Source organism: Schistocerca cancellata, unplaced genomic scaffold, assembly GCF_023864275.1.
Source record: "Schistocerca cancellata isolate TAMUIC-IGC-003103 unplaced genomic scaffold, iqSchCanc2.1 HiC_scaffold_1141, whole genome shotgun sequence".
Classification (NCBI taxonomy): domain Eukaryota; kingdom Metazoa; phylum Arthropoda; class Insecta; order Orthoptera; family Acrididae; genus Schistocerca; species Schistocerca cancellata.
The window spans coordinates 1,679,446-1,689,455 of NW_026047140.1; positions in this window are offsets into that span (position 1 = coordinate 1,679,446).

Below are 10,010 nucleotides of genomic sequence, written 5' to 3' on the forward strand. Positions count from 1 at the left end.
CGCCCGCTCAGTAGAATCGTCCACTCGCTAATACTGTCGACTGACTACTACCTCTCCCGACCCGCCACATATAGATGACAACTGTTCCTGCCGACCCGCTACGTGCTACTAGTGTCGTGTGGCGCAGACTAGCGACGATAAGAAACGCTCTGGTCAGAGATTGTGTCGTGCCTCGCCATCGCTGGTAATGAGTACATACGTGTTTCAGCGCGCGTACCGGAACACGCAGTGCGGAGCCAGAGACTGTGTTGTCGACGCAGTGCATGGTCGGTCGGTCGGTCGGTCGGTCGGTCGAGTGCGTGCGGGAGGGCAGAGAGGCAGCGTCGGCACGGAGATGCACGCACGGGGGCTGCGGCGTGGCGCGTTTGCGGTAGGCGCCTTTGGTGGCAACGGCCGGGACAAGCAGCGGTGTATGGTGTGGTGCGGGCCGGACAGGGGCGGAGGAGGAGGCGGCGCGACGATGGCATTGGGGCGGAAACGGGGACGGCGACGGCGGATGTTGAGAGGCGTCACGCGCGGACCGACACAGACGCACAGATAGATAGATAGATAGGTAGGAAGAAGAAGGGGCGGCTGGTGAGTGCAATTTAGGCGGTAGACACAAGAGGTCGGCACGGCATTTGCGTGATGTGGCGCTGTGACGGGGTGTGCTCGCGTGCCTCGTTTTGTTGATGCGCGCAGGAAGATGTGCAGAGCAGCGGCGGGCGGCTCGGTTCGGTTTGGCCCGGCGGGCCGCGCTGTTGTCGCGGACGTGAGCGCCCCCTGGCGGGTGGCCGGAGGCGGCGCGGCGTGTTGGACGTGTGGCTGGCGGCAGTGCACAATTGCGAGTGGCTGGCGGTGTGGCGGTTGGCGCGTCGGGCGGCCGAGAGAGAGGAGAGGTATGTGTTTGCGGGCGCCTTTGCTGCGCGGCGTCGTGCAGGCAGGGAGGGCGGGCGCTTGTCGACTGTGTGACTGTGTGGCGAATTGGCGGCGTTGTGCTCCGGCCGAAGGCGTCGGAAAGGAGAGTTGGTCGTGATGTCATGTCGCGCCGTGTCATGTTTGCGAAACGGCTGCCGCAGAGGTGTGGTGGTAGCGAGCCGGTCGGTGTCAGTGCGATGGGAATGTGCGTTTGGCGGTTTCGGTGTGCTTTTTGCGGCGTGAGAGTGGGGCGGGCGGGCGGGCAGGCTTGCTGTTGTTGGTTCCTTGTGTCTTGTGTGTAGCTTGATGGCAACGTGGAAGGACGCCGGTTTCGAGCCGTGCGTGTGGTTGTCGACGTTGACCGGTTGGGGTGTGCCGTTGCACGTGCATGTTTGGGTCGTTGGTGTGGTTTTGGCTGGCTGGCTGGCTGGCTGGCTGGCTGGCTGGCTGGCTGGCTGTGTGTACGGGAAGGGGGAGGCGGCGGTGGATAGTGCAGTAGTTGTGTCGTTGCCACGGGCGTCGGGTGCGGCTGTGCGTAGTGGCGGAAAGGTGTCGGTTGCGGGAAGCGAGGCCGTCGTTGGCGGTGTCGCGTGACTTTGTGAATCGAGTGGGGCGGGGAAAGGAGCGGCGTGCCGCTGCGTCGTGGCCGTTAGCCAGAGGCTGTGTGCTTTGATAGTTTTGTGGACGGTTCGTGCGAGGCGATTTGTTGCCTGCCCTATGTTTGTTTGTTTGTTGTTTTGGAGACGACGACTGGTTGGTGTCGTGCGCGCGAGCGAAGTGGCGGTGTGCGTTTCCCGTGTCGACTGCCGACAGGTGCGCCGTCGGTGGGGTGGGTGGCCGGCACAAGTAGAGGCGGCGGCGGCGTCGTTGCGGTGTGTTTGTGTTGTCGGCGACAGCTGTTTGTGCGGTGCGTGTGAATGGTGGTGCAAACGTGTGCTGGCGTTGAGGCTGCGACCGCGGCGTGTTGTTGGTTGATGTTGAACAGCGGCTGTGTGCGGTGGTGGTGTTGCCGCACGTGCATCCGGCCCGGCGCGGAAAGCGCAGTTGCGGCGGCCCTTCGGTGCCAGCCACGTCGCGTGAGCGGCGGGTTGCTCTGGTCGACACGTGGTGCTCTGGTTTGTTGTTTGGTGCCCTTTGTCCGGTGGGTGGTCCGTGTGTCTCGGTATCTGGTCGTGGTCGTGCTGCCCGTTTGTCGGCGTTGCCTGTGGCTTCGGCGACCTTTACACCCAAAGTGTGGCGCCCGAAGGTGAACCAACGTAATCCGACCTCGGCGCTTAAGCTCTAAGCCTAAGCTGAGCGAACCGAACCGAACCTAACCTAACCTGTAGCGTAGCGTTAGCGTGAGGTGAGGTCAGCCTCAGCGCCAAGTAAGCTAAGCTGTCCGGCCGTGAGGTGGGTGGGTGGGTAGGTAGGTAGGTAGGTAGGTGCGGCTGCTGCGGCCACCCGACGGCTGACGTGTTTGAATGCTTAACCTAAGTTTGAGGCTTAACCTAACCCAAGTGGCCTTAACCTAACCTAACCTAACCTAACCTAACCTAACCTAACCTCTGACGCCCGACGTGTGTTTGAATGCTTAACCTAAGTTTGACGCTTAACCTAACACCGACCCTTAACCTAACCCAAGTGCCCCTAACCTAACCTTAACCGTAACGTAACGTAACGTAACGTAACCTAACCTCTGGCGCCTGACGTGTGTTTTGAATGCTTAACCTAACCCAAGTGCCCTTAACCTAACCCACGTCCACCGAACCCAACCGAGACGTGTGAACCTAATGTCTAACTCGTCACGCGTGATGTTGGCTGTCGTGTGTGCTGACGGCAGATTGGGTTGGTCTGTAGTTGCGGATTTCGGTTTGCCTCGGGCGAGGGGTTGGCTCGTAAGCGGCGAGGGGCGCTCCGGCGGAGCATGTTGCTTTGCAGGCGGCGCCCGTTGTTGCGGCGGGCACAATTGAAATTGTTGGGAAACGAACGAAAGGGCTGTGAATGTTGGCGGGCGAGAGGAGGAGGACGTGGCCCGACGGCTGCGGGCCGATCGGGAAACGGTGGGAGGGCGATGGGGCGGCGGAGGTGCGTTTGCACGGCCGTCATCGCCGCACGCCTCCGCTTGTGTGGCTGTGGCGCCGGCCGCGCTGGCCGGGCTGCCGCGGCGACGGTGTGGGGCTTTTGCCGAAGGTTTGGCCATTGTGGCGGGTCGTCGGCTGGGGCTGTGGGGGCGGCATTTGGGCGTGGGCGGCGATTCTCGGCGGGCCGACCCAGGCTGTAGCGCGCGGCGGCTGCAGTTTGGCCGTGGTTTGCGGCGCTGCCGTGGCGACTGGTTGGCGACTGTGGTGTGGCTGTGCGTAGCCCCATCCTCGGTGGTTTGAAAGGCGCGGGTGGTTGTGGCGCAGGTGTGGGGCTGCTCCGCACAGGCTGTCGGACGTTGGGCGGTAGCAAGCGCGGGAGGCGCGGCGCGGCGGCGCGCAGAGTGGCGGCCGCTCTCTCGGCCGTCCGCGCCCGCCCGCGACACTGGCTGGGCCTGTGGCGCGAGGCGGCTATTCCTCTGCTGTGCGCTCCGCTCGCTGCGTGTCTCCTCTCGCTCTCGCTGCTCGCTGTGTTGTGTGTTAACGCGCGTCGTCGAAATGGCAGATCAGGCGGCTACGAACGAGACTGCTGCGGCACCCGCCGCCACCGGCACTACGAAGAAGGCAAAGTCTGCGTCGTCTGCGAAGAAGCCGCGCGCCAAGCCTGCGCACCCGCGCACCTCTGAGATGGTGACGGCCGCCATCAAGAGTCTGAAGGAGCGCGGCGGATCGTCGCTGCAGGCGATCAAGAAGTACATTGCCGCGCACTACAAGCTGGACGCGGAGAAGCTGGCGCCGTTTATCAAGAAGTACCTCAAGTCGGCCGTGGTGGCGGGCGAGCTGGTGCAGACGAAGGGGAAGGGCGCGTCCGGCTCTTTCAAGCTTGCCGGCGCCGGCGGCGGGGCGGCTGAGGGCGGCAAGGCTCGTGCTGGCGGTGCCAAGAAGAAGCGCGCCGCTCCGGCCAGCAAGGAGAAGAAGGGCGCCCGTGCGGCCGGCGCAAAGAAGGCTGGTGGCGTGAAGGCGGCGACTGGTCGGAAGGCGGGCGCCGCCAAGAAGGCGTCTGCGGCGTCGGCCGCTCCCGCCGGTGCGAAGAAGGCGGCTGCTGCCAAGCCGGCCAAGGCCAAGTCGCCGTCGAAGGCGAAGAAGGCCGCCAAGGTTCCGACGAAGAAGCCGAAGGCGCCGCGCCCGAAGAAGGCGACGACGCCGTCTAAGGCGAAGGCGTCGCCCAAGAAGAAGAAGTAGAGGAGAAGAAGAAAGGAAGGGTTGGCGGATGACTCCGTCGTCCCCACCCCCCGTCCCCGTCCCCGTCGTCTAGTGGCGCGCAAGAGACGCGCGGCCCAAAACGGCCCTTCTCAGGGCCATCAAAGCACGTCGGGAAGGGTTTGATTGTCGTGTTTGTGTTGCGGTGTGGTTGTGTCGTCTGGCGTTTCTGTATGCCCGTGTGTGGATACTGTTTGCGTGCCGTGGTGGTTGGATTGCGGGGGGGTCGGTGGCGGGTGCGGGCGGCGGTAGCGGTTGATTGTCGCCGTTTTTTTGGTCGCGGCCGGCCGACGGTTGTTGGTTTGTGTCATGTTGTTTGAATACTTTGGTTTGCCTGCCTGCCTTCTTCTTCTCGGACGTGTCTTGTCTTGTGTGTGTTGTTGCAACGGGGGCGGGGGACGCTGAGATGTGGAAAGGGTCGGTGGCGTTGGACTTGCCTGGCGTTTTGTTTGTTTTTCTTTTCTTTTCTTTTCGAAACGAAGCGGCGGCCGGCCGTGTGGTTGACGGCGTCGGCCGATGGGTATTGTGCGCTTTGAGCGCCGCGCCGGGGAGGGATGATGTTGATTGTTGCGCGCGCCAGCAAGCTGGCAGAGAGAGCGGCTGTGGCGGACGGACGGGAAGTGGAAGTGGTGTGTTTTGTCTTTCGTTCTGTGGTTGTGGGGCGAGAGGCGACCGACAAAGTTTGCTCGCGACGGAGTGATGTTAGTGGCCCTTAAAAGGGCCGTTTTGTTTGTTGCGTGCGTGGGCGGTGCCCAGCGGCTGGCGCGGTGTTTAGGCGCGCTCGCCGCGGATGCGGCGCGCGAGCTGGATGTCCTTGGGCATGATGGTGACGCGCTTGGCGTGGATTGCGCACAGGTTGGTGTCTTCGAAGAGGCCGACGAGGTAGGCCTCGCTGGCCTCCTGCAGGGCCATGACCGCGGAGCTCTGGAAGCGCAGGTCGGTCTTGAAGTCCTGGGCGATCTCGCGCACTAGGCGCTGGAATGGCAGCTTGCGGATGAGCAGCTCTGTGCTCTTCTGGTAGCGCCTGATTTCTCGCAGGGCGACGGTGCCCGGCCTGTAGCGGTGGGGCTTCTTGACGCCGCCGGTGGCGGGCGCGCTCTTCCTCGCCGCCTTGGTGGCGAGCTGTTTGCGCGGCGCCTTTCCGCCGGTGGACTTGCGGGCCGTTTGCTTTGTGCGGGCCATAGCGGTAGCGGTAGCGGAGCGGCGTGGAGGCGAGGTGCTGCGTCGGGTGCTGCCTTGACGACACGGGCGCGCGCCAGCCACCGTGGTGCGCTTATATGCCCTCGGTTGCGCGTGGTGGGGGGAGGGCGGGCCAGAGTCTATATAGGGGGGCTGGCGCGTGCGCCGGGCGCAGACGCTGTACACGGCCGACACGCCGACGGTCCCTCGTGTGCACCTTGCACTTTACGCTGATGATACTGCGCTCTATTCACGAAGCATGAGTGCAGTCACACTTCGCCAGAGGTTACAGCACGCCGTCGACACCCTCGCTGCTTGGGCTGTCAAGTGGAAGCTGCAGTTTAACGGAGCCAAGACGCAATTTTTCATTGCAACCCGTCGTGTCATCCCAGCCGCTCTGCCCCCGATCATCGTTGGAGGCAGTCCTGTCACCTGGCGACCGACTGCGCAGTATCTTGGGGTCACCTTAGATCGCCGCCTCACCTGGGGCCCCCATGTGAAGAGCGTCGTAACCAAAGCAAGGGGTCGACTTCTTCAGCTCTACCCCCTGCTCAACCCGACGTCGACTCTTCCTCCGCGACTGGGCGTCACGTTGTACAGGGCGCTAATCCGCCCTGTCTTCGATTACGCGGCCGTCGTCTGGGGGAACGCGGCTGAAGACCACCTGAAGAAGCTACAATCCTTGCAGAACAGGGCTCTGCGCCTCGCGCTGCACTTGCAGAGGGACTTCCCATCCGGACCGCTGCACGACCTCGCTGAGGTCCGCAAGGTTAAGGCGCACATCCGGACGGTTGCCCGTCGTTTCTACGAAAAGGCGCGGCAGTCAGAAAATCGGAACATTCGCACACTGGGGCAGAAGCTTCAGCGCAATGCCAACACACGCTGGCCCCAGCTCCTTACAGCATAGGCTGTACCTGAAGAAGTAAACAGAGTGGACAATACCGAGAAGCCAATCACCTCTAGAAGACACACCACCAGACTTAAATAGGAGGCAAAGCATGAATTTGTTGTGAACTCCGCATTAGTCGAAGACTGCAGAATCTTCGCGAAGTAGCCACGTTGGCGCCGGGCGCAGGCAGGGCATTCGAGCTTGAGATGTCGAAGCGAACGGAGCTACGTACTGCGAAGGGTGTGGCAGATCGCCGTCCGGCGGAGCTTGCTACGTCGGCGGCCTCATCTGGCCCCCCACTTATGACGGACCCCGCAACGAATGAGGACATGATGGATATCGCTATGGATGCGCTTGCAGTTCCGCTCCCGGAGTCGGAAGAAGACGAGCCGTCTGCCGCACCACCACCTCGGCGGCACACTGGCAAAAGCAGAAGAGAAGAAGATGCCTCCCATGCCGGCGGGCGCAGTTCACCGGCAGAGAAGCGATCGAAACAAACGCTCGCTGACGATGCTGACGGCTTCACTCGCCCGAAGCGACGCCATACAGCGCGACGTAAGGTGCTGTCCACCCACGAGCCGGCATCCACCGCCAACACTTTTGCAGCCCTTGAGGATGCCCCAGAGGAACCACCGCGCCCCTCCACGGCGCCAAGGAGAGATGCACCACTACCGCCGATCGTTCTGAAATATGAAGGCACCTTCAGGCAGCTGCAACAGCTTCTCAATAGCTGGACGACGGCAGTCTACAATGTGAAGGTCGCCGGAAGAGACATGTACAAGATTACGCTGCGCTCCGCAGACGACTACCGACGTGTGACGCAGGAGGCGTCTGACAGGGCGATCCCTTTCTTCACTCACGCCTCCACCCCGGACCGCGTCCTGAAGATTGTCATCCGACATCTCCCCTTCAACATGGAACCGGATCACATCAAAGAAGAACTCGAAGAGCTCGACTTCAGTGTCAGAACTGTGGTCAAGATGAAACAGCCCAAATCACGTGACTACATGCCCCTGTTCCTCGTCATCGCAACGGATACGATCGAGAACAGGAAGCTCTACCAGCTCACCCGACTAGCCAACGTCTCGGTGACCACAGAAGACTTGCGCGCCAAGAGAGGCCCTGTCCAGTGCTACCGGTGCCAGGGCATCAACCATGTTGCCCGGCATTGCTCCATGCCTGAAAAGTGTGTGAAATGCGCTGGTGCCCACCCAGCGAAGGACTGCCCCATCACACGGAAGCAGCAGCCAACGTGCGCTCTCTGTGGAGGCCCTCACGTCGCCAGCTACCGCGGCTGTGACGCTTGGAGGCGCGCCAGTGCTCGACAGCGAGGCCTGCCGACCGCCGCCAAACAGAAGAAGTCTGCCAGGACTGATCCTACAATATCTTACGCAACCGCTGTCGCCAGGGGACTGGCGCCCCGCCGACCCAACAGCGACGACGCCGTCCATGAAGACCCACAAGCACGTCGCCGCAATGAAGCCTCCCCGACCCGCGATCTTCTTGAAGACGCAGAGGCACGACATCCACTACCAACCTGCGCCACTTCACCTGTGCAGAATTCGTCGAACCCGGAACTGGGCCCCTCCTCTGCTGCCCTCCCCGCGACGTCTGCTGCACGCCCCCAACGCCGCGGAGGCCGGCGCAAGACTGGGGGTCGCCCAACCACAGCCCCAGACGAAGCCACGTCCAATGGCGAAGAGGTGGCCACTTCCATCGGCGCCAGAGAAGATACGGCTCCCGCCGCCTCCGCCACGGACATCGCGAGTTTGATTACTCAACTCACCGCCCTCGTGGCGAGCACTACAAAACTGCTCGATGTCCTCACGCAGCACCTGACCGCTGCACAGAAGATTGCCGCTCCGGCAGCCACCCGACGCTCCTCCACTACTCATTATGGGCAGTGTTAGAGGACTCACGGTCGTCGCGTGGAACACTCTCTGTCTACGCACACAAGCTGGCGAATTTCGTCAATTCCTTCGTGATGAAGCTGTGGACATCTGTCTGCTCAGCGAAACCCGCCTCAAACCGGGCATTGCAGTCAAAGCGCCGAACTACTCCTGTTACCGTGCTGACAGGCCAACTGCCGGTGGAGGTTTGGCCATCTATATCCGGAATGGCATCCGTCACCACCAGATTCAGCTGCCGCCGCTCGTGACACTGGAGGCGACCGGAGTAGTCGCGCACACGTCAGCGGGAGCAATCACCTTCATTGCCATCTACAAACCGCCGTCGCATCCATGGGTCGATGCCGACTTAGAATCTCTTCTCTCCATCGGCGGCAAGCTGTTCATCGCTGGAGATTATAACTCCAAGCACGTCGCTTGGCATTCACGTCTCACCAACAGTGACGGCCGCCGCGTCTTACGAATCGTGGATCGACATGACGCTGTGGTAGTGGGTCCCTACGATCCCACCATCTTTCCCGCTAATGGACAACCGGACATCGTCGACTTCGCGGTCGTGAAAGGCATTCCGCACCGGATCCTCGCATCGACACGGAATGTCCTCTCCTCTGACCATGTGCCAGTTGTTTTCGACGTCGACCTCGACCCACTGCAGCTACCCAGGCGTGGAGTGTCACTCTCTGGAGTCAACTGGGATCACTTTCGCAACACCCTGACTGAGTCCCTCGCCGGGATGCCACCTGTTGACGACGCTGAAGCTGAAGATTCACTTCTCCACTTCACAGACGCCACCCTCGGCGCAGTCAAAGCAGCGACTCCGCCCAGACGCGAGCGCCAGGACCAATCTCGACAGCTGCCCCCGGATCTCCTTGCAAAAATTGCAGCGAAGAACAGAGTGTACCGCGAATGGCAGCGTACACGGAACCCCGCCACCAAACGGCAACTCAACCGTATGCGGCGCGAAATCACGGTGGCCGTGGACAACCACCGCAACCAGGAGTGGGCAAACCGTGTGGCGACTCTTCAGCTTGACGACGGGTCTGCCTGGAGGACCACGAAATACTTCCTACGGCGAACGCAGCGTATGCCGCCTCTCCGAACTGCAGACGGAATTGTCTGTGAACCCAACGCGAAGGCTGACGCCCTCGCCGATGTTTTTGAAGAGAACTTCCGGCCTGTAGAGGATCCTCTGGCCGCCGAACATGACGAGATGGTTGCCGACCGGCTCCCTCGCTATCTGGCAACGGAGGGCGATGATAACATCGAGGCCACTACACCTGAAGAAGTCTCGACGGCTCTGAAGGCTCTCAATCCAAAGAGAGCTGCAGGCCCTGACGACGTCTCCACTGCCATGCTGAAACAACTGCCTGAGGTTGCCTCCACTCACCTTGCTGCAATCTTCAACAAGATCTTCCGCACCGGTCACTTTCCCCTGCAGTGGAAGCACGCTGAGATTGTGGCTGTTCCCAAGATGGGAAAAGATCTCCGGCAGCCGAAGAGCTACCGCCCGATTAGTCTGCTGCCTGCTATCTCGAAAGTTTTCGAGCGCGTCTATCTGAAGAGATTACAACAACACGTCACCGCCGACTCTTTACTCCCGGATGTCCAGTTCGGATTCCGTAAGGGCCACTCTACGGAGCACCAACTTCTCCGACTCGTGGAAGAAGCCTTCGATTCCCTGGAGAGGCGCGAATACTTCGGCGCAGTCTTCCTTGATGTCTCGCGCGCTTTTGACAGCGTCTGGCACGACGGGCTGCTACTCAAACTCCTCGAAATGGGGGTCCCTGGATCCCATGTCCGTCTGCTACAGTCATACCT